This window comes from Felis catus, chromosome C1 (genome assembly GCF_018350175.1).
Source record: "Felis catus isolate Fca126 chromosome C1, F.catus_Fca126_mat1.0, whole genome shotgun sequence".
Lineage (NCBI taxonomy): Eukaryota > Metazoa > Chordata > Mammalia > Carnivora > Felidae > Felis > Felis catus.
The window spans coordinates 56,300,001-56,324,204 of record NC_058375.1 but is presented as its reverse complement, the minus strand read 5'-3'; the positions used below and the strand labels follow the sequence as shown (position 1 = coordinate 56,324,204).

At 42.2% G+C, this 24,204-nt stretch overlaps 1 long non-coding RNA gene across 1 annotated transcript in view; it reads left to right on the top strand.

The window, feature by feature from the left end:
• The first annotated feature begins 2,163 nt into the window (after window positions 1–2,163).
• LOC123379654 overlaps window positions 2,164–24,204 on the top strand; it is a 59,501-nt gene continuing 37,460 nt past the window's right edge. The window contains exon 1 of the long non-coding RNA XR_006584377.1: window positions 2,164–3,055. This is a non-coding gene — a long non-coding RNA (uncharacterized LOC123379654). The remainder of the gene's footprint in view (window positions 3,056–24,204) is intronic.

Genomic DNA, 24,204 nt, shown 5'->3' with positions numbered 1-24,204 from the left:
CTCCAAGAAAATATAACAATCTTTAACATGTACGTACCTAATAATAGAACATCAAAAGACATGAGGCAAAAAATAAATGAACTGCAAACAGAAATAGATAAATCCATTATTATAGTTGGAAACTTAAATACCCCTTCAGTAACTGATAGATCCAGCAGGCAGAAAATGAGTAATAATAAGGTTGAAGTAAACAGCACCATTAATCAGCTAGATCTAATTGACATTTATGAAATACTTCATCCAATAAGAGCAGCATACACATTTTTTTTCAAACTCATATGGAACATTTACCAACACAACCACATTTGGGGCCATAAAACAGACTTGAACCAATGTAAAAGACTGGAAGTCATACAAGATATGTTCTCAGACCACAGTGGAATTTAACTAGAAATCAAAAACAGAATGATAAATTTTAAAAACTCCCAAATATTTGGAGGCTTAACACACTTTTCATTGGATGTAGAGAAAACAGTGTGCCTAGGCAAAATTTATAGAATGAAATGACCTTATTAGAGAAGAAGAAAAAATCTGATATCTATAACTTAAACTTTCACTTTAGAAAACTAGAGAAAAAAAGCGCAATTTAAAACTAAATCAAGCAGAAGAAAGGAAATGAAAAACATCAGAGCAGAAATCAACAAAATTAACTGGAAAACATACAAAAAAATCAATGAAACAAAAAATGGCTCTTTGAAAAGATTAATAAAATTAATAAACCACTGGCCTGGCTAACCAAGAAAAAAAAGAGAAGACACAAATTACCAGTATTGGAAATGAAATAGGGGTCATCACTACTGATACGGCAGACATTAAAAAGTTAATAAAGGAATGCAGTGATCAAGTAAGTTTCTAAAGGAGTATTTTTTTTTAAGTTTATTTATTTTGAGAAAGAGGGAACGTGAGAGCAAGAATCCAAGGCAGGCTCTGCACTGCCAGCACAGAACCCAACGTGAGGCTTGAACTCACAGGCTATGAGATCACGACCTGAGCAGAAATCAAAAGCCAGATGCTTAACCAGCTGAGCCATGCAGGCGCCCCCCGAAGGAGTAGTTTTAAGATTTGTTCTATATCAGACTTACAGGAAGGGGCCTATAAATTGCAGCCCCGCCCCAGGTCTCACCTATAGATTCTGATTCTGTAGACGTGGGTTGGGTATTTTTAACAAGAACCCCAGGTGATTCCAATACACTTGATCCTAGGACCACAAGTTGAAAAGCACCTAGGGCTCAGACGAAAGCATTAACCCTAGATGGAGAAAAGAGCATAAATATACCACAGGAGATGTGTGGGCCAGGGGCTGGTGGAGTGTTTGTTTTTTTAAGATTTTTTACTCTATTTTTGAGAGAGGGACAGAGTATGAGCGCGGGAGGGGCAAAGAGAGAGGGAGACACAGAATCGGAAGCAGGCTCCAGGCTCTGAGCTGTCTCAGAACTCATGAACAACAAGATCATGACCTGAGAGGCAGTAGGACACTTAACCCACTGAGCCACCCAGGTGCCCCAGGGCTGGTGGAATTTTATCTGGTGGCCTCCTTTCTTTATGGAGAGGATAGCTCTGTGAACAACGGGCTATTTGTAGCCAGAAGGTGGTAGGAGCAGTCAGGCTGGAAAGAGAAGTTGTAGGGATGGGAAAAGATGCTTACATGGGGTAAGGGAAGGGATTCTGAAGTAACCCCAATCCTGGAAATCAAAGTTGTAAAGATACTATGTCTTTGTGAAGAATGGGGAACACAACTGCCATTAGGTTTCTACAGAGCTTAAAGAGGGGAGGAGCCTAGAAAGAAACTGGAAGAAAAAAGACTTCTAAAATTCCAGTTGTGAGGGTTCCAAACATCACCACCTCTCTCTGCTAAAAAGGCAGCATGGTGTAAAATGCACAAACCCTGGAACTAGCCAGATTTCCCAGCCTAAGATTAACCACTTAATCTCTTTATGCCTGGTCTCCGCATTTATTTATTTTTTTTTTAATTTTTTTTCAACGTTTTTTTATTTATTTTTTATTTTTGGGACAGAGAGAGACAGAGCATGAACGGGGGAGGGGCAGAGAGAGAGGGAGACACAGAATCGGAAACAGGCTCCAGGCTCCGAGCCATCAGCCCAGAGCCTGACGCGGGGCTCGAACTCACGGACCGCGAGATCGTGACCTGGCTGAAGTCGGACGCTTAACCGACTGCGCCACCCAGGCGCCCCAAGGTCTCTGCATTTATAACATGGACATAAAATAATCTCCACTTTATAGACTCAGAGTAAGTTCTAAATGAGTTAACACATGTAAAATTATTCAAGTAATGCCTATGTCATGGCTAACACTCGGGTGAATGTTAGCTCATTCACATTCTACAAGCAATACCCTGCTTGAATTTTACACAAATACGTCTATTAGTTTTACCTCAAACATAATTACTTTTGTCCCCATTTTACAGGTGAAGAAACAATGTAAAAGGAAAACAAATGGTTTGGCCAAGTCCCTACAACTACTACGTGAGCAAACAGGAACTGGACACCAGGTCCCCAAACTCCAGCTGCGTTTTCTGAGTGTCTACTCGGTGCCAGGTGGTTGAGAAAGGTGCTTTTTAACATGTCAACACTTGCTATGTCCTGCCCCTATTATCAATTGAGGATATTGAGGATAGAGTTAGAGGCTAACTTGTAAAGAGGTAGTGGAAACAGGGCTGGAGAGCAATTAGGCTCTTCCACACCCCCTTGATGGAATCTACGTTACCCCATAGCATACTGGTTGCCTCAGTGCTACCCACTAGTGCTTACTAGCCCCTGTGAGGAAATCAGAGTTAATGAATCTCAGCCCTGTCAGAGAAAAGCTAATAGCTTTGTGGGAAATAGAAAAAAGTACCTACAAAGCTTTAATACAAGGTGAAAAGGTGCCTGGGAACTCGGAGAGATTCCTTCCAGTTGGAAGTGAACCTTGAAGAGGAGTGGAACTGGGGCGTGTGGATAAGGGGCCTGGGTTGGGGGAAGAGCTGACTGGAGAAGCAGACACACGGAACTCCCAAGAATATCCAGTTAAGTCAGTGTGTGCAGAAGGCTCAGGGAAGGTAAGACTTGAAGGGGAATTTGGGGGTCTGTTGGCAGGGAGCTGGGAATATGAAACTAAAGAGTTTGGGCTTTAATCGGGAGCCGTGAGAGTTGCGTTGCTTCTGGTTTTTTTGCAAGTGCTTCTTAAAATTAATGTTTTTTACTTTGAGCTAATTGAAGATTCACATGCAATTATAAGAAATAATAGAGACCCTGAGTAACTTTGACTTAGTTTCTCTCAATGCTAAATACCTTGAAAAACTGTAGTCAATATTATGAACAGGATATTAACATCGATACAATCCACAGCTCTTATTCAGATTTCCCCAGTTTTACTTGTAGTCATTTATGTATTTAATTCTATGGAATTTTATCATATATGTAGGTTTGTGTATCTATAACCACAGTCAAGATCTATTCCAAAGATTTTCTGTCTTTTTTTCCTAGAAATTTTTTAACTTTACATGTTATATATAAGTTCTCTTATCCATTTTAAATTAACTTTATAAGGTGAGAGATTTAGACTGGAATTTGTTTGCTTATGTGTTTTTGTCCATGGATGTCCAATTGCTCAGCACCATTTACAGAAAAGACCATCCTTCTGTGTTGAATTGCTTTTGTGCCTTTGTCAAAAAAAACACAGCTGAACATATTTGTGTGAGCCTATTCCTGGGTTCTCTATTCTGTTCCATTGATTTATATATCTATCTCTCTGCCAATATTACACTGTCATAATTACTGTGGCTATATCATAAGATTTAATATCAAATAGAGTGATTCTCACTTTATACCTCTTTTTCAAGAGTGTTAGCTATTCTAGGTACTTGCCATATAAATTTTAGGATAAGCTTGTCTGTCTACAAAAAATTTTACTGGGATTTTGGCAAGAATTCCGTTAAACCTAGAAATCAGTTTGGAGGGGATTGACATCTTTACTAAGTTCAATCTTCTAATACATGAACATATTATATCTCCATCTATTTGATTTGATTTCTGTTATTAGCACTTTGTAATTTTCAGCATTCAAATCCTTGATGTGTTTTATTAAGTATATACATGGTATTTCATTTTCTTTATAGCAATTTTAAATAATACTGTATTTTTAATTTTGGTTTCCATTTAAGCTGTGTTACTATGTAAAAACATCCTTTTACTTTCAATCTACTTTTGTCATTAAGTGTGAAGTGAATTTCTTCTCCAAACACCATATAATTGGCTTATGTTTTTTTGTTGTTGTTTGTTTGTTTTAATCCACTCTACTAATCTGCTTTTTTAATTGGTGTATTTACATCACTTATATACAAGGTAATTCTTGATATATTTGAGCTTAAGTATGCCATTTTATCATTTGTTTTCTGGTTTTTCTGTTTCTTTTTTCTCACCTTCTTGTGAGCTACATTTTCCAGAATTCCATCTTAATTTACTTTTAGAGTATTTGAGTGTATCTCTTTATATAAAAATTGTTGTTCTAGGTATTACAATATGCATATGTGACTTATCACAACATGTTGCTATCAGTATTTTACCACTTCGAGTGAAATATGGAAACCTTACCTCTATTTAGGTCTCTTTGCCTTCCCCAGTGTTTAATACCATTACCTCAAGTATCAGATATTATGATTTTTGTTTCAATCATCAAATAGGATTGTAAAAACTCATGACAAGGATATATTATTATATTTACCCCCATTTTTACCTATTCTAATATTCTACTTTCCTTTATAAAATTCCAAATTGTTCTCCATTATCATTTTTCTGTTTGGAAAACTTCCTTTAGCCATTTTTTAAAGGGCAAGTTTGTTAGCAACAAATTATCAAAAAAAATTTTTATCTTAGCCTTTCCTCATCTGAACATTTCTTTATTTCCTCTTTGCTCTTGAAGGAGCAATTTGCAGTTGACCTTTCTTTTCTTTCTTTCCTTTTTTTTTTTTAAATGTTTTTTTTATTTTTGAGAGAGAGAGAGATAGAGAATAAGTGGGGGAGCAGCAGAGAGAGAGGGAGACACAGAGTCCGAAGCAGGCTCCAGGCTCTGCACTGTCAGCACAGAGCTGGACACGGGGCTCGAATCCACGAACCCTGAGATCATGACCTGGGCAAAAGTCAGACGCTTAACCGACTGAGCCACCCAGATGCCCTAACCTTTCTCTTCTTTTAGCACCTGAAAAATGTCCTGCCATTTCCTCTGCCGTCTGTGGTTTCCAATGAGATCTCTGCTGTCAAATGAATTAGGTTTCTTTATAGGAAATATGTTGTTTCTTTTTAGCTGTTTTCAAGAGTTTTTCATTGTGTTAAGCTTTCAGAATTTAATTATGTGTCTTGGCATGGATTCCCCTGGAGTTATCCTGGTAAATTACTTCATCTTCTTGGAACGGTAGGTTTGTATCTTTCACCAAATTTGGGAAGTTTTCAGTCATATTTTTTCCCAATACTCATTCAGATCTATTCTGTGTCTCCTCTCCTTCTAGGACTCTGATAATACAAATGTTGGAATATGGGTTCCTGTCCCACAGGTCCTTGAGACTCTGTTTATTTTTTCCCAGGTGATTTTCTGTCGTTTACATTGAATAAATTTTATTACTTTATATTCAAGTTGAATGATTCCATTCTCTGTCATTTCCATTCTACTATGGAGCTCATTCAGGAAATTTTTACAATTTCTATTGTTGTATTTTTCAGTTCTATAATTTCCATTTAGATCCTTTATATACATTTTATTTCTTTGCTGAATTTTTAAATTTTTATTTGCCTCAAGAAAATTTATAAGTGATTATTGAAGAATTCCTATGATGGCTTTAAAATCCTTGTCATGTTATTCCAACATCTGACTCATCTCTGTCTTGGTTTCACTTAATTGTCTCTCTTTCTGCTATATCTCCAAACTTTGGATCCTAATTAACTCCAGAACTCTAGTCTGGTCTATTCCTTTGAATCTTTGGCCCAGTGCAATGTTGGTTCCCTGGGCTGAGTCTCTTTATTAAGGTAAAATATTTTATACTGGCTTTGAGGTAGAAACCTTGATTTGGATATAGGAGCTATGGTTTCTTATGTTCATTATTCCTCGTGAATTCCATTTCATAATTTTTTAATTTGACCTTTCTAGCATTTAAAGTTTTTGGCTTTGGGATATATAGCTCTCCACCACTCATTCTCCCAGTTTTTCTGTGTGTGTCTATCTTTTTTTCTCTCTCTTTCTCCCTCTTTCTCTTTTTTCTTTGTCTTTTTCTCTTTCTCTCTCTGTCATTCTTTCGTGTGAGGCCTCCAGAGTCACCTTCATTCATCTACATCGGTGCTTTCAAGAACCTCTTTTCTAGTCTTTTTTCATTCCCAAAGACTTTTCGGTTGCTCTAATTACAATAGGCAGAGTAAGTTTTGTGGTTTAGGAAAAATGAACAACAATTTCATTATGGCTTGCCATTCTCACCCTAATTCTTCCTTCCCCTAAGTTCTTCTGCTCTCCTCCAACTTATTTCTCCCTGAAACCTGCTATGTTTTCCAAAGCAAAATCTGCTTTCCTTTGGATTAAATAAAAAGGTCACGACACTTCCAAAAGCCATTTTTAAAATGCTGAAAGACTGGATATGTGGATATTCTTCTGCAGTAACTCCTTAAATCTTCCCCACAATTCTTTTTCGTAGGCATTTGTTCCTATTCTACCGAAAAGTAATTTTTCCAAGATTACATAGCTCAAAGGCATATTAAGGTGTATTCAAAAGAAGAAAAAAGGGAAAAAACGCATAAGCATTCTAAACCAAATTCTCTGATGCTAAAGCATGTACCCTTGATCTCTCCAACATGGATGTACTTTTGGGTAAAAATTAAAAAGCTATGGAAATTTTTTTTTACTAATGAGCAAGAAATAGCATATCAGATTAATGACATAGAATGATAGCACCAGAAAAAGAATAAAACTAAAATTAGGAAAAGTAGGTTTGGGCCTCTGTGTATCATTTATGCGTCCTGTAACCTTGAACAAGTAATTTTACCTGCTACATTAGTCCTTCTTTGGCAAATAAGAAACAAATTTGTAAACAAATTACAAATTTCTTTTGTGTAACAAATTACTACAAACTTCCTGGCTTAAAATAATGCTCAACTACAGAACTCACAATCTTGTAGGTCAGAAGTCTGGATGCTCTCTGCTTAATCAAGGATAACATCAAAGTGTTGACTGGTCTGTGGTCTTCTGTGCAGTTTCTAGAGAACGATTTGCTTTCAAGTGCATTTGGGTTGTTGGTAAACTCCAACTGGAAACAGTTGTAAGCCAGAGGTCCACGTTTTCTTGTTGGCTGTCTGCTTCTAGAGGTTGCCCACATCCCTGCCCCGATTTTCTTAGGAAGCTTTTGTGGTAATGATCAAATGAAACCTATTGTATAAGCAGTGGTAAGAAATGTCATAGCTGCTTAAGATCACTGGGTTTAGAGGACATCCCTCAACGTTCCTACATAGAACGTCCAAACCACAGGTAATCTTACCAGGAGGCAGCTTCTGAAGTCTCTTATAACATGTGTGTTAGTTGGACTTTCTGGATGGACAAAAATCGGGTTTTGTGTTGGAGAAATGCTTACTGAGCAAAGTGTTTGAGGCACCATGAAGCACCTGGCACTGGTGGTGGAAAGGATTCTAGCAGGTCATTCTGTAGTGAACTGAAGGCAGCGAGGCTTGGGCAAGGCAAACTTACAGTAGCCAAAGGGCACAGAAGTGGTTAAAGATGCCTGCACAGAACTAAAAGTGGAAATCCTGTAAGCCTACCCATCCACATGTGCCAGGGCCTGTGAACCCAGGGTCTCTCCCTCATCCCCCTCTCCCCAACCTCCACCCCCCGGCTGTAGCTGTGCGCACAGTTCCTCCTCTGTGGGAGACGTAGGTACACCGCCCAGCTGGCCCTCCCTCTGCATATGAGCAAGTACAATCTCCAAGGCTGCGCCCTCCATCTCTGGCTGGCGCTGCGCTGCGGTGTTCAAGCACTTAGTGGGCTCAGCACATGGGTTGTATCCACCTGCTAGGGGAGGCTGTGATTGGTCTTCGCCATTGCCACTGACCCTACCCGCGCCACCACTGATTCTAGAAGCAGTTAATTTGCCCGCGTGCACACTTGGTGGTGCCTTGGAGAGAGGTAAAAGCTATTTTCCCCTCCGCCTTCCCACCCCGACCCCAGCAGGCCAAGAGACATGGTGGGTAAACTAGTTTGGGCTGCTGCGCGTGAGAGCCGGAGGCCTACTTGTCCGGGAAGTGGGTATCCGGTATCTGTCCCTCGACCTTCTGAGGACAGTTGTTGTAGGCAATGGGTCAATACTGGCACCAGAGTGGAGCATCCTGGCTCCTTGGACACCCTCCTTACCCCCATTATTACTGAATTGGGTCCTTGAGGTCTCCAAGCAATAGCAATTGACAAAAGGCCAACGCCTTTCTGCCTCTCTCCCTCTCTCTCTCTCTCCCTGTCGCCTCTCCCCTCTCCCCCTCCCTCTCTCTCTCTCTCTCTCTCTCTCTCTCTCTCCTTCTCTCTCTCCGTCTCCCTCCCTCTCTCTCTCTCCCTCTCTCTCTCCCTCTCTCTCTCCCTCTCTCTCCCTCCCTCCCTCTCTCTCTCTCTCCCTCTCTCTCTCTCTCTCCCTCCCGCCCCCTCTCTCTCTTCCTCACTGCCCATACCGCCTTTTGTGATTACCATGGGTGGGCAATGAGCCTGACTCTGCCTCAGTGAAGGGAAGGAGGTGGGATTGGGGGAGCGAGCTGACACCCTGCCGAGTGTCCCCAGGTAATAGCTAGCGAAGGAGACACACGGGCAGTCTTCCAGGTTCTAAACCCCATCTTTCTCTCTTCCTTTCTTCCTCCCTAACCATCTTTTGCTGCTGGGTAAGTGCCAAGAATTTGTGCGCGCGTCTGCCCACCAATTCCCTGCGATGAGCAATAAGTGCTTTGGCTTCAAGAAACTGCTGATTCAGAACGGCTGGTTCAGTGGCTGTGTCCTCTGCCCGCCCTGCTTGTCACACATTCTTTTCGTGTCCCCAGAGCAAGAGCAGGGCTTATGGCATCGTGGCGCATGGTTCGTATGGCGTGTGCAAGAGTGCGCTGGTGCAGAGGGCGGAGTGTGCGGCTTTCCCAATGTGTATCTGCCAGCCATTGAGGAGACCTATCGCCAGGTGCTGAGCTGCAGACCCAGCCTTGCGGCTCTGCACATCACCGACATCGCCCGTGGCCACCGCTACCTGGATCTCCAGTGCCTCGCCATTGCCTTCATCCTGGTGTATTCAGTCACCAAGAAGCAAACCGTGGAGGAGCTGAAGCCCTTCGGTGAGCTGTTCCGCAAAGTCAAAAGCAACAACTTGAATAAGTATTCTATCTACTGGTGTGCAGCCAACGCAATGAAAGCGGCTGGAAGCTGACTGGTGAGGGACCGCGCTGCCTGCGCCTTGGAGTGGAATTGCCCGTTCCTAGGGGCCTCTGCCCAGATGGCTATCGGTGTGCAGGAGCTGTTTCACATACTGCTGAAGCACGAGAAGCATCCTGCCACCTACCTCCACCATCCTGAGAAGAAATCCCAGATGCCCAAGACCGCCGAGAAGCTGCTACGTAAATACATCATCACGTGAGTTCTGGGTGTTAGGATCCCGAACTTCTCCTAGAGTGTGCGGAAACATGGACCCGTCCCGGTGTAACGTGTCACTGTTAAATGGTTGAAACATTGGAGGAGGAGGTAAAAAAGGAGAACGATGCATTTAAAGACCACTTGGATAGACTGTAGAGATTAATGTTTGAAAAAGAGAATGAAATGCTGAAATGAATTGAAGAGGCCACTGCTCTTCACGTAACTCTATCGCATGTTATTTTTAAACATTTCAAGTCCTGTAGAGTCTCCATTGTATACTTAATTGTTTAAAAAATGTATTTTTGCAACAAAAGCTGTGGCAGATAGCTTTTAGACAGATATGTTAAACAAGATAAATAAATGGATAATCTATGGCTGAGCATTGGGGGTCGGGGAGAGAAAATAGTGAAAATGGAACTTGCTTACTAAATATGTGCTAGTTATTTCCTAACTCATTTAAAAATGTTTGGGTATTCCACACAGCAGTTTTTGTGACTTAAGGCTTTTCCTGCAAGCTTTATAATTTCTTTTTCACTGGGCAGCAAAAATATCCATTGCATTGAAATTTCAACCACATCTGGGGACGGTTTCTAATAAGAATTTTACACAGGGAAGCTTATTCCCTCTTGAAATTAGCCAGTGGGGGCAGGGGTGCAGTTAAGGAGTCCCCACCATGCAGAGCTGGTTTATATCCATAACCTTTCCAGGACTGACATCCAAAGGAACTCCAGGCACCTCTGAAGAGGATGCTCACTCTGTTGCTGTCCCAGGATAGAAAGGTGGCAAAAAGCAGCCTTTGGCTGCTTCAAAAGTCTTCCCTCAAGAAATGCTAGATGTAGGGAGTGGGGAGGGGGAAGGAGGGTAGGGGAAATGGTGGAATGTGAAATTTGAGAAGTTCCTCCTTAAGGGAGTTATTTTAAAAAGATTAATTTTAGGGGCACCTGGGTGGCTCAGTCAGCTGGGCATCCAACTTCAGCTCAGGTCATGATCTCACAGTCTGTGAGTTCAAGCCCCGTGTCCAGCTCTGTGCTGACAGCTCAGAGCCTAGAGCCTGCTTCAGATTCTGTCTCCCTCTCTCTGCCCTTCCCCTGCTCATGCTCTGTATCTCTCTGTCTCAAAAATAAATAAAAAAAATTTTTTTAGTTAAAAAAATTTTTTTAATAAAAAAAGATTAATTTTATATCTGAACATGATTTTTTTTGAGTGAATACTATATATATCCTTTTGAGTGTCTTTATTTTTAGTTGGGGAAAGGAGGTTCTTAATCTGGTAAATTTTTTTCCCCATGATATATTTATTATTGAACAAATAATGTGTTTTTAAAAGTAGCTTCTTACAGGGACACCTGGGTGGTTCAGTCAGTTAAGCGTCCAACTTCGGCTCAGGTTATGATCTCACGGCTTGTGAGTTTGAGCCCTGTGTCCAGCTCTGTGCTGACAGCTCAGAGCCCGGAGCCTGCTTCACATTCTGTGTCCCCCTCTCTCTCTGCGTGTCTCCCTCTCTCTCTGTGTGTCTCCCGCTCATCTCTGTCTCTCTCTCTCTTAAAAATAAACAAACATTAAAAAAAAAAAAGTAGCTTCTTATAGCTTGATTTTTAGGGAAAAAGCACACTGTTGAAAAGTAATCATAAACAGAAGGCAGATTTGAGGGAAGATCTATTTGCACATGCACAAGAAGATAATAAGTTATATTTTGGATCAGATGGTTGCTAGGATAGCCAGGTGGAGCTTTCCAGTGGGGATTAGACTGGGATTGGTGGCTGGAGATGATGAGTTTTCAGCATACAGCTGGTGGTAAGACTATGGAGGGGAAAAAAAGGCAAGATAAAAGGCTTTAGGACAGAATCCTAAGGGAACACAAGCACCCTAGAAAGCTACTGACCTAGAGGAAACTAGAAAGGACACTTAGAAGTGACCAAAAGAGGGACGCCTATGTGGCTCAGTCGTTTAAGCATAGGACTTGGGCTGAGGTCATGATCTCATGGTTTGTGAGTTTGAGCCCCACATTGGGCTCTCTGCTGTCAGCACAGAGCCTGCTTCAGATCCTCCATCCCCACTCTGTGCCCCTCCGCCACTGATTCTCTCTCTCTCTCTCTCAAAAGAAATAAAGAAAACTTTAAAAATGACCAAAAAAATAGGAGGAAATTCACAATGTACAGTAATAAATGTTGAAGGAGAAATGAGTTTCAAGGGAAAGCATGTACTCTATCATAGCAAAAAAAATTTTTTTTAATAGAATAAGATGAGGATTAGAAAGTGTTGCTGACAGTTAGCAGATTTCTGGTTCCAGCCAAGGTAGAGTAACTCCCCTATTCTTCCGCACTAAAGTATCCCTGGACATAACACAATAAACAAGAAAAGGAAAATATTTAAAGATGGGAAGAAGTGAATGGCCTAGGAACCTGGGGATGTGAGAAGCGACGTGACGATGATTTCTCTGAGTTTTCTTATTGTCTCCATTCATGCACTGTAGAATGCATCCAGGTCAAAGCTACCAGCAGGCACAGACCAAAAAGGGCACATTTTCTTTCCCTAGCCAAAGCACTGGAAAAAGAGTGGTTTAATAATAGAAAATCTTTTTGGTAATACATACCTGAATATCCAACGCCAGCAGCCAAACCCCTGCTCTTCCTCCTCCCCCCAGGGAGAGCTGGTCTTCCACCTCACAATACCCTGCCCTGTGGAAGCAGATGGTAGTGTTCTGACGTCCCCTCCTGGTGCTGGACAACAGGACAGAGCAAGGAGCGAATAATCGTCTATCCCAGAGCAGCAGGTGCCCCCATCCTTTCCCCGCTGGCAGGGTGATGTCCATGGGGCTGAGCAGGGAGTTAATGCTCTCAGTCCCCTTCCAGGGTTGTCAGCAGGTGGCTGGCGGGGAGCTGAGCCTCCCTCTCCACCTGCCTGGAGTGGGGCTGAATGAGGTGGTGTGAAACAGTGCAAGCCAACGGTCTAGTCCTCCCCCAGCCCACCCGCACCTTCATGAGTCTCAGCTTCCTTGACCAGAATAAAAAATTGGGGACATGGTCATCTCTTAGGTCTCTTCTAAAAAATCATAAGTGAGAAACTTTACATATTGCCCTTAGATGGGAGCAAGGAGGATATCAGCCATTCTAACCATTCTTTGAGCTAATAGTGTTATTCAAAGGAGCTAGAATCTGTAAGTTCCACTTTTGTCCTGTCCAACATAGCAAACTCTGGCCTTCTGTGATGTCTGCACTTGAAATGTGGCTAGTCCCAAGTGAGATGGACAAGTGTGAATGTACCCTGGATTCAACTACAGAAAGAGTGAACGTAGAATAGCTCATACTTTTTAATATTTATTACATGCTGAAAGGATAATATTTTAGGTATGGTGGGTTAAATGACATGTATTATTTAAACTATTTTTGGTGTTGCTTTCTACCTCTATAAATGTGGCTGCCAGAATATTTAAGTATTTTTGTGGCTCGTCTTTGTGGCCTACATTATATTCCTCCTAGTCAGTGCTGATGTATGTTCACACTGGCTATCAGAGCTAATTTCTAATTTGAATTTGATCACACACATAACCAGGATCAATGATCAAGTGTCGAAAAAATGTTAGCGTGTATATAAAATAATATGTGCCGTCAGATGTCTAAGTAACTTCATGAAACTCAAGATTAACAGAAATGTAACAAAATCCACTGAGAGGTATGTGTGCTTGTAAGTTAATTTGGATAGTACATCTCTATAAGCTACATTTATAAACCTGGGTCCAAAGGCCCAGAGCTTGGGAAAATAAATACGTCAGACAGTGAATTCAGTGAGTGTGTGAGGACTAAAATAAATGAAAACTGAAAATATGCACACTGCATTGCTATGATGTTTTCCCGGGCTGCTGATACTGACCGACCTGCCATCCGTGTGACACTGAGAAGTGGAAAAGTGGAGAAAAGAAATGTGGTGTAGGGACAGTACAATATTATAAACTGAGACTCAATAAATTTAACTCTTTGGCAATAGTATTATGGGTGTATGTGGGTGTATTCATAGATGCTCATCCATTTTGTCCTCCAGCTTCATAAACGTGGCCTGAAAGAGATCTCACAAACTCTAAATAGCATTAGAATTCCCTTTCTATCTCCAAATTTCCTTTCCGGTAATGTGAGCACATCACAGCCACACACCCTTTCCCCAACCAGCCTGGATGATTTGCTGTTCCACCAAACATCCTGTGTAGTTGTTCTTTTACTGTTTTCTTCACACAAGGTACTTTTTCTTCCATTATTAGCCCACCAAAATTTTATTCACCCTTTCAAATCCAGCCCAAACACCGAAGGCCACTCCCACTGAAGGCTTCCCTGTTTTTCAGTAATCATTCACAAATGTTCTTAAGAGTTGGCAATGTGCTGGCCCTGTGCCGAGCCCTGGTGGACAGAGGCCCTGCCTTCAAGAAGCTGATAATCCGGGGCGCCTGGGTGGCTCAGTCAGTTAAGCATCCGACCTCGGCTCAGGTTATGATCTCATGGTTCGTGGGTTCGAGCCCCATGTTGGGCTCTGTGTTGACAGTGTGGAGCCCGGAGCCTGCTTCAGATTCTGTGTTTCCCTCTCTCTCTGGTCCTCTCTCACTTGCACTCTGTCTTTCTCTCTCTCTCAAAAATAAATAAACATTAAAAAGAATTTAAAAAAGAAGCTTGTAATCCAACAAATGAGATAGGGAGGAAGATAAAAATGTACAGCACAGTGTGACTGGTACTGTAAGTGGTGCATTCCCCACCCTGCTATCATATTGACCTTTTAAAGATGCAATTTGGGGGTGCCTGGGTGGCTCAGTCAGCTGAGCGTCTGGCTTCGACTCAGGTCATGATCTCACGGTTTGTGAGTTTGAGCCCCGCGTCTGGCTCTGTGCTGACAGCTTGGAGCCTGGAGCCCGTTTCGGATTCTGTGTCTTTCTCTCTGCTCTTCCCCTGCTCATGCTCTGTCTCTGTCTCTCAAAATAAATAAATAAACATAAAAAAAAGATGCAATTTGATTGCAGTGCTGCTTTTTTCAAGGGCCATCATTTGCCAGCTATTCTGACAAACGTGCACAAAACTGTAGACAGAGACGTATGTTATAGCATTGTTCAGTCTACCTGGGTGTGAGTCTCATTTCCGCCACTTCTTGTTTGTGGAGCAAGTACTGACATTCTCAAGGTGTTGTTTTCCTCAAATGTAAGGTGGGGGTGATGGTAATAGCTTCTCCCCAGGATGACTGTGTTAAATTAGTTAATACACACAAAGCACTTAGAATACCGCCTGGCACATTATGAGCAATCCACAAACATTAGCTTTTTGCTATTATTAACAAAAGATTGGAAATTACCTAAATGACCTTCGATATGGGTTCAACTCTATTAAAATGATGAGGTTTATATGAGTCATCACATAATGTCACCAAGATTTATTTTGAATTTGCTCATGTGTGAGGGTTAATGTGTGTATGTGTCTGTGTGGTTGTATGTACATAATAGAAAATTCTTCTAAAAGGATATTGAAATAATTGATCATTGACGTTGGCTTTGAAGATAGGAGTGGCCAGTTTTCACTTTTATAAACTTTAATACAGTGGGAATTAGAATATCACGTATACGGGGCACCTGGGTGGCTCACTCAGTTGTGTCGGACATTTGATTTTGGCTCCGGTCATAATCTCACGGTTCCTGGGTTCAAGCCCTGTGCTGATGGCGTGGAGCCTGCCTGGGATTCTCTCTTTCCTTCTCTCTCTCTCTGCCCCTCCCCAGCTCTCTCTGTCTCTCTTGAAATAAATAAATAAAACCTTAACAAAAATACCATGCACATAATTTTTCTAATTATTGAAAAAACCCCAGGTAATTTCCTTCTGAGTCCCAACAGGAAAGAACAGAGTGGGGGCTAAAATCCAAATTTTCTAACACCGACTTCAGTGCTTTTTCAATTTTATTCAACATTAAGGTAATCCCCACGAAGGACTTTCTGGTCTAACTGAAAGAAAATAACTATAAATGTATCCTGCATCTAATGTATGGCATTTAACAGACAAGGAACAGATGAAGCTCAGAACGGTTAAATAAGTGACCTAAAGTCCCAAGCTGAGGTCACCGGAGTTGGGATTCTCTCCCAGATCCACCTGATGTGTCACCAAGATGAACCCAGAATCAACAAAAGTGGGTCTAATCCTAAGTCTCTCCTTCTTTGCTTTTTTGCTGCTCCCAACCTTGCGAGTTGTGTGAATGAAACCAAACAACACCTGTGAAAGCACTGCGCACAAAGCCCAGCACATAGTAGGTCCTCAGCCACTTAGTTGAATTGGATTGATGCTACCTTCTCTCTCTACCTCTCCTAGATTTTTACTCTGTGGTTAATGCAACTTTCATTCTACCCAACACCCACTGGCTCTCGACTCTCGGAGATTACATTTGCCTGATATTTGTAGGAGAAGCACATCTAAAAAATTCCATTTCTTTTTTTTTTTTTAATTTTTTTTTTCAACGTTTATTTATTTTTTGGGACAGAGAGAGACAGAGCATGAACGGGGGAGGGGCAGAGAGAGAGGGAGACACAGAATCGGAAACAGGTTCCAGGCTCTGAGCCATCCGCCCAGAGCCCGACGCGGGGCTCGAACTCACGGGCCGCGAGATCGTGACCTGGCTGAAGTCGGACGCTTAACCGACTGCGCCACCCAGGCGCCTCAAAAATTCCATTTCTAAAAGCTCTGTGCTCAGGTGCGAGAGATAACTAGCCTGCCACATGAATGCATGTCCTGTTTCCTCCTTTTGCTCTGAAAGCTCATGTAACCTCTTTGTACAGGTAGTCATTAATACAGAGTGAGAGAGAAAAAGGGATTCAAAGAGAAATTACTGGTAATTGTGGTCCCCTATCAGTATGTTTTCTTCTCTCTGCAACCTGATCTCAACATTGTGAAATATATTCGTTCCCAGTATAATTGAAATGGGAATTAAGTAGTGCGATGGGGCTGGGCTGTTTGAGGACAAGGCAGCTTGTCGCATGTTTGGAATTGTTGCTTGAAAATGCCCACCTGAATCAAAATGCCTCGGGTCCTGCTGGCGAGGGCACTCCTTGAGGTACTAACTTTGACATCGGCCCTGCCATTCTTAGCTAGCTGGCAGTCTCGGAAAACTTCAGTGGACTGCAGTTTTTTTCACCTGTAAAATGAGAGGATCTCAAACTCATGGTCCACAGTCAGCAAGTAGGGAGTCGAAGTGGTGGTGTAGAGGAAGATCATGCCCAGTCTACAGGGAGGGAACTTCCTCTACTCAGTTCTATTGAGAAATGTGGACCCGGTGTTCCAAATTTTTCCGATTTGTTTTTTAAAGAATCTAACAATTCTTAAATATTGGCAACTAATTAGAAATTGTTCATAAATTCTATTTGGGTCAAGTTACATCAGGCCTGCCAGCCACCAGTTAAAGACCTCAGGCTGGAGAACATGGAAAGTTTCTTACTTATTGGGGCATCTTCAATATTATCTGGAGGAATAAAAAAGTTAATGAGGTAATTCGCTCGCAGTGTTCACAGCGGCACTGGCGAACTGATGAATGGTGTGGAGAAGGGAGGTAGAGGCTCTTGACTGAGCTCGCTTCTAGAAGTTCTGTGACTTATCCTTTCTAGACCCCAGTTTCTCTACCTGGAAAATGATGATACAAGTAACCTCTTCATATCACTGGGCTATATGAAGTATGTTTAAAGCTGTAAATGTAACACAGATAGGAGATTATTGGGATTATTGTTTGAAGATGGGATATGGCAACAATCCAAAGTAAAAAACCAGAACAAAAAAATAAAACCAATTTGCTGAAGTTTATGAAGAGAGGAATCCACACTGGACCATTAGCCAAGTGTGGTGACAGAGCTTCAGAGTCGAGAGCATGGACTCTGAGGTCAGTCCTTCTGAATTGGAACTCAGGCTCTCCTGCTTACTAATCCTGTGAATTTGGCCCAGTGCCTTTGTTCCTCATTTGCAAAATGAGGATAATAATAGTTCCTCCCTCAGTGTAGACGTGCATATGCCTAAAGTGAACCCCAGTGATTCCCATCTCATAGTGTTCATGGTTTTGTAGAATCCCCTCTTCCTCAGTGGGGTCAAAGAAAGGGGTCAGTGACTTCCTCCTAACCAATAGAATAGGACACGGGTAAAGGGATCTCAGTCTTGTAATTATGTTAAACTTCATAGGACTCTATCTTGACAGACTGGGGCTAGAGCTTTTTGTGAGCTCAGTGAAATAAAGAGCCGTGTTGGAGGAGCCCGCATGGTTAGGAACTAGGAGTAGCCTCCAGAAGCTGTGGGTGGCCTCTAGGACCTGAGGTCAATCTCCAGCCAACAGCCAGCAAAAACCTGGGGCCCACAGTGATACAGATGTAAGGAGATGAATTCTGCCAACAACCTGAATTACCTTAGGAATAGATTCTTCCCCAGATGACTCTCCAGATGAGAACACACCAGCTGACACTTGATGGCAGCCTGGTTAAGACTCTGGGCAGAAGACCCAGTTATGCTGTGCCTGGACTCCTGACCCACAGAAATTGTGAAATAAAAAATATGTATTATTTTAAGCTGCTATGTTTGTGATAATTTGCTACACAACAATAGAAAATGAATAGACTCTCTTATACTGTTGCTATACATATTACATGAGTTGATATTTGTTAAATGCTTTCATTCCAATGATATAAAAGTGTTTACATAATCATATTCTGCATGACCAGTTCATTAACAAATACTTGAGTGCTAGACTTTTTGCTTCTGTTTATGACTCTATGGGAGACCTGTGTTACTCCTTTAATCATCTGAAACTCATGAGCAAACATTTTATATGGAAGATCCCACTCTTGCCCTCATTTGGTAATACAACACTCACCACCCACACTCCCACCAAGAATTTCTGAGAGCCCCCTTGGGTTACAACTATGCACAAACTGGTCAGTCCCACTTGGCATTTGCCATGTTCTTCCAGGGTGGCTCAATCCCCCAATAGCAAGGTCAAAAGCCAAGTTCATACTATGCTGTTCCCAATGCTGAAGAATGTCAGGTCTTCATGAGGAAGTGGAAATAAGTGCCTTGTCCCAAATTCTATGCTCTTTGTCACCTCATCCCCAAGGTGGCATGGCTTTTCCAAGAGTCTCACCAAACCTCTTATGAGAACAGAATCTTCACCTCTAGCCCTAAACCATAGCTCAATAGAAGGCCTAAAACTGTTCCTCTTTTTTGGAACCCACTTACTCATATCTCTTCTTTGCCTAACTCAGTTTAACCCTATTACCTCAGTTAACCTTCCCTGATTGTCCACACTGGGTTATATCTCCATTGTAAGTTTCCATCACACCCTGTTAATTCCCTTTGCATTATTATTTTTTAATGACTGTCCAAGCAGAGTATAAGATTATGAGCATGAGGTCATATGTGGCTTTGGCTCACTGATGTATCCTAAGGTCTAGCACAATGTCCGGAACTTAATAGATGCTAAATAAATACATGTTAGTGAAGGAAGTCACATTTTATAAAGGAAATTGAGTCTCGGAAAGGTTAATATCTTCTCACGACACAGAGATAGTTTGGGGCAGAACTAGGACTGAAGCCCAGATTTGCTTGATTCCAAAAGCCCTGATCTCCTAACCACCATAACCAAGAGCAAAGCCCCATGTTCTGCTTGCCAAATTCACTCTCCCAAGGGAGAGCCCAAGTCAAACAAATCTGAGGGTAGGATTTTGTTCTTAAGTCAGAATAAGAAACGGACTCTTCTGTGCAGATCAAAAATAAAAATACATGCTTGGACATGCAATCGCTCCATTGTTTCCAGAAGCTTGTTATTTTGTGGTTGGCTTCATCAGGTCTGAAGTGAGAAAGTTTCCTGGGGAATCGGATGCTAGTAACAAACCAAACAATTTCCTAGGAGAATCAGAAAGGAAAGTTCCCGAGTAGCCTTCTTATCTCTCCAGAACACAGTGGAGAAAGATGGTATCATCAGAAGGACTTGGAACTGCTACATGAGGACAGGCCAAGGACTTGTGGAGACCATGGGAGGTAACGTGTGGAAGAAGGAAAAAAGTTCTAGATCCTGGAGTACAAGTGAGCCACCCAATGGGACCCTTAATACAAAGGGAAATATTTGAAAAAAAATGAAATTATTAATAACCAATATATATATTAGGCTCTTCATTTATCCCCATTCATCCATCCACATCCATCCATCTATTCATCCATACATCCATCTTCCAAATATTTAGTGAGGGCCTACTATATTCAGGACATTTTAGGTACTGAGGATATAGAGTTGAATGCAACAGACTGAGACCTTGCTCATGTGGAACGTACATTCTAGGAGGGTGGAGGACAGGGGGACAGAAAATGAACAAATACGTAGATATTATATAATATAACCTCAGATAACGGTAAGTGCTATCAAAAAGTAACAAGGATGAGGGGACCACGTGTGACAGAGGAGCTTTTTGGACAACATGGACAGGACACTTTGTTAACCACAGGACAAAAAACATGATTGCATGTGATTCTATCCTCTGAAGTGCAAACTAGTACTCCTACAGAAGAGGAAATTGAACAGTAGTTAACTAAAGCGGCCAAGAGTCAGACTCAACCCTAAATCCACCTGATGCCGAAGCCTGCATTCTTGGCAGTTATGCTTTCAAATCCCAGGGATGTGGGCTGGTCTGGGTTGAGCCAGATAAGCCCTGGTTTGTTGCTATTATGTTTTCTCTAGCACAAATATTTATGAAGTTTGTATGATGTATGAGACTCTGTGCCAGTCTCTGGAAAAAAGATTCTGTCCCTGCTCTAAAGGGAGTATGCAGTCTGGTTAGAATGCAGACAATTAGCCAAGCACTCAGAAGACAGCAGACTAAACCCTGGGTCTGCAGTCAGAGCAGTGCAGGTGCGGGATCGGAGCAGAGGCTCGTGACCCCACACCACAGCCCTAACACCCTCCTCTGGACCCCAGACCTTTTCATACGCCTGTCTCAGGTGCTCCACCTGCCAGTATCTCCTGCTGTCCCTCAAGCCCACCCAGCTCGCTCTTGCCTCCAACCTTTCGCCACCCACTGCATCACTTTCCGTTCCTTACCATGTTTTATTTTCTTCAAAGAGTTATCCCTATCTAAAAGTACAGTGTAGAGTCTTTGCTTCTGTGTTTGTGTACTGTCTCCTCCACTTGGACATCAACTCCTCAAGAGCAGAGCTTTTGTTTTGTTTCATTTTATTCAGTATTATCTTCCAGGCACCTTGCAACAGTTTCTGGCCCAGCATAAGCCCTTAATAAATGTGCTTTGAGTATTCGAATGAAGGAAGGAATGTACAAATCTCTCTCTCTGTGCTTGATGATATCTTAGGGGCTTGGTACAACTACAAATGCATGGGCCTCACCCTGGAGAATTAGAGCCAGCAGTTTTGGAGAAGAGCCTGGACATCTAAAATTTTCAAATGCTGCACAGTTAATTCTGAGGTACAAGAGCCAGTTGTTAAATATTGAGAAATTTTGCGAGCTGGTTGCTAAACACAACAATTGGTAAAAATTCGAGTATGTAGAGCTACAAATAAATAGTTTAATTATACTTAAAACAAGTACTCAAATTTAGAATACTCAAGATTCATCACTGTAATTCCCAATTATCTTACTACATTTTACTATTATCTGTGTTCTTGAGCGTTTTATGTTGATTATATCTCACGATGGAAATTCTCTAGGATATGTGCCACTGCACATCCCTTCCCGACTCTGTGTTCAGTGATGTCGCGTTGGTGGCTTGAAAATGGCTGCCATGGGAGTGTTTACACCACAGAAATTGCCGAACTCTACAAATCAGGGCTTGGTCCCTCTGGAGAGCCAGCTGTTGCACTTTTATCAGCATACCGCTGGGCACACTCAAGTATGACAACCACTGACAGAGTGAGAAGATAATGGATTCAGATCAACTGTGCCACTCACTCGCTGTGTGACCTGAGTAATTGCTTACCTTCTCTGAGCCTAACTTCTCTTAGCTCTAGATTGGACTTGATTGCATCTTTCTCCCTCCCTGGCCCTTCCTGTTCCTCCCTGAGCCTAACTCAGAGGAAGGGAAAATGAAGGTAGAGCAATTATTATTATGGTTGGCATATAAGACGCCTTCAGTAAAAGTCATATAGCTGCTCTTGGGGGGCTAAAGGGAGTCTTTCCTTGAGGAGTGACTTTCTTGCTGGGTACTGAAACATGTTAAAGTAGGCAAAAGAGGGCAGGGGAAAGATTATGTGATTGGGAAAGGTGTTCCTGCCAAAGAAAGTCATTAAAGAGAAGCCTGAAAGAGAGAGAGAGAGAGAGCATGACGCTTTGGAATACTCGGGGTGGTTCCTTTAGGCGAGAGCAGTTCTCAAACTTTTTAGTGTTGGGACTCCATTACGATGCTAAAAATTACTGAGGATCTCTGAAAGGTTTTGTTTACGTGGTTATGTGGGATATATCTATTGGTATTCACAGTGTTGAGTTAAAACTTTTAAAAAATTTAAAATAGGTGTTTATTAATGTAAAGTAAGAATAAAATAAACCCATTATATGCTCACATAAATAGCGTACCTTTTATGAAAAATAAGTGTATTGTTCCAAAGCAAAAACTATTTAGTGAAGAGCTGGCATAGGTTTACATTTTGACAAATCTCTTTAGTGTCTGGCTTAATAGAAGACAGCTGGATTCTCATACCTGCTTTTTCACTCAATCTGTTGCAATACCACACGTCATGTAAGCTTGGAGAGACGTCACTGAATACTCAGGAGAGGACGAAAGTGAATAAAGCAAAGTGTCTTAATATTATTATGAAAATGGTTTTGACCTCAGATCCCTTGGAAAGGCCTGTAGAACCCCATGGGTCCTCAGACCACACTTGGAAAATCTCTTGTGTCATGTATAAAGTTTAAAGTGTGCAGTGAAGGAACTGATGAGGCTTGAGAGTGAAGAGGGGCCAGATAGCACCTCAAGGAGTACATGGAAAGCCATGAGGGCTTAAAACCAAATCATGGGTTATAAAGAGGGAAGTAGATTAGAAAGGCCAAGAGGGGCTCGGGGTGGGGGACCAGTTATGAGGTTGTTGCCATAAAGCACATGAGACATGAGACTGGCCGGAGCAGCAGCTGTGGTAGCAAATCTGGAGAGCAAGGGGAGGAGAGCAGAGTTGACAGGATTTGTGGTAAATCATACGTGAGGAGACAGTAAGGTGGAGAGGGTGTACCCTCCAGCTTTTTTTTTTAATGTTTTTTATTTATTTTTGAGAGAGCACAAGCAGGGGAGGGGCAGAGAGAGGGGGACTGAGGATCCACAGCAGGTTCTGTGCTGACAGCAGAGAGCCCAATGTGGGGTTTGAGCTCATGAATTATGAGATCATGACCTGAGCTAAAGTCAGATGCTCAGTCAACTGAGCCACCCAGGTGCCCACCCCCGCCCCCACCACTCTCCCAGCTTTCTGACTTGGGCAACTGAGTGGATGGTGGGGACATGGGAGGAAGAGAAGGTTTGGGGTGGGAAATAATTAAGTCCACTCTGTATGGGCAATCAGACTTTTCTAGTACACAGTCAACAGATGGGTCAGAGAATAGGAAAGGTATCTGGGCAGAGGTTATGGTGGTCTGGGGAAAACAAACAAAGGATTTGAGGGACAAACTGGTTTGATTGTGGTCACACAGCTTCTCGGCGCCTTTGACATTCTTCATCAGGACAGATGTATGAAAATGTTAACACAGTACCTGGCACATGGTGGTCCTGCAAATAAATTGGTTATTTTCTGCTTTCATTGGTTTCTGTTTTTCTAATGTGCAAGTGGGCTGCCCAGCCTGTGTCCCTGCAGTCCACTCACAGTTTGGGGCATTCATTTGGGGTGTACAATGGGTGGGCTTAATGCCATTTTCTTCAGCCCTGTGGCCAGGAAAATGAGGGACATTGGAAAATTTACAACGTAGCTATTCTGTAACTTGCCGTGGAAAAATGTAAACAGTGTAGAAATCTGCCAGGAGGATATAAGGGGCTACCCCCGCCCCCGACCCTGCAATGTTTCAGGAGCAGAAGAAATCTGGTGCCAAGTTGTATAGTTACTGCACAGGGTCTGCTTCTGAGCGCAATGATTGGCACCAACACTGATCACATGATTGATGTGGGCGTGGCTTAGTCACTGGGGGCCCAGAAGGGCAAGGGGTGTGGTCAGTACAGACTCATGTAACTGTCATTCATTCATATACTTACTCAACAAATATTTATTGAGTATCCAACTGGAGTCCAAGCAAGATGCTTGGTCCTGTGGGAGTTATAAAGTGAAATGAGATTATTAGGGTCTTACCTTTAAGGAATTTACAGTCTCTGACACAAAAAAGGAACATTTCGTGAAGTCACATGAAGCCAGGAACTGTTCTAAGCATTTTACATGTATTAGCTCTTTTGATCTTTACAATGACTATATAGAGGTCGCAGGTTAGTACTACACTTCTCATTATACAAACGGGAAAGCTAAAGGAAGGAGGGATTAAGGCACTTGCCAAAGTCCCTAGCGCATGTGCTCCAGTGGGAGAGATGAGTGAAAGCCTCTGAGAGGATCTTGCACGTTGTCTGGGTCTTCACAAAGGGGC